Source organism: Odontomachus brunneus, unplaced genomic scaffold (assembly GCF_010583005.1).
Source record: "Odontomachus brunneus isolate Ranch 3 - 2012 unplaced genomic scaffold, Obru_v1 Obru_scaffold_046, whole genome shotgun sequence".
In the NCBI taxonomy this organism is placed as follows: Eukaryota; Metazoa; Arthropoda; class Insecta; order Hymenoptera; family Formicidae; genus Odontomachus; species Odontomachus brunneus.
Genome location: NW_022639496.1, coordinates 2021425 through 2022175, shown reverse-complemented (window position 1 = coordinate 2022175; position 751 = coordinate 2021425).

Sequence of the window (751 nt, the reverse complement as noted above, 5' to 3'; positions counted from 1 at the left end):
AAATCGTTTGTATTTCGTATAAAGAGTTTTGAAGTACAATTGAAAAGATTTGTGAGTCATTCTATTATTTGTAATTAATTGTTCTTTTTTGAATCATATATTTAGCCGGAAATAATGACTGGAGGTAAATTAAACAAAGGTTCGACATGGTATCGTTTGTATTTCGTATGAAGATTTATGAAGTATTATTAAAAAGGTTCGTGAGTCATCCAGATAATTTTAATTAAATATTAAAAAATCATATATTTGGCCTAAATATCGATCTCAAACGCTGCTGTGGAAGTACCGTCAGGCACGATCGGTGTACTATCTAGTATTTCAATATTCCTGGTTCTTTTTCAGGTAATTATGGCTGCGTTCCGAAATTCACTGCCAGTACTGAAATTCTATAGTGTACGTAACATGAACTATAGATTTTCAGTACTGACAGTGAATTTCGGAACGCAGCCTATGTATATACAATAAGGCCTTTTTCGAATTTTGATATTTTTTTGCAGCTCTTTTGATAAAAATATTTATTTTGATTCCAATATTGATAATCAATCGGGGGAGTCCGAAAAATATGCAAGTTATATATTGTTTTAACTTTTTTTTTATTTTTTTTCACTTGTCAAATGTTGCTGTTTTCCCACAATTTGAACAAGTTACTAATCTTTTAATCACATTATGTAACTGCAATATCGAACGACTAGAGGGGGGCTCTGCCCCCCGCATCCCCACTCAAAACTAACCCAACTCAACCTATCGTCAC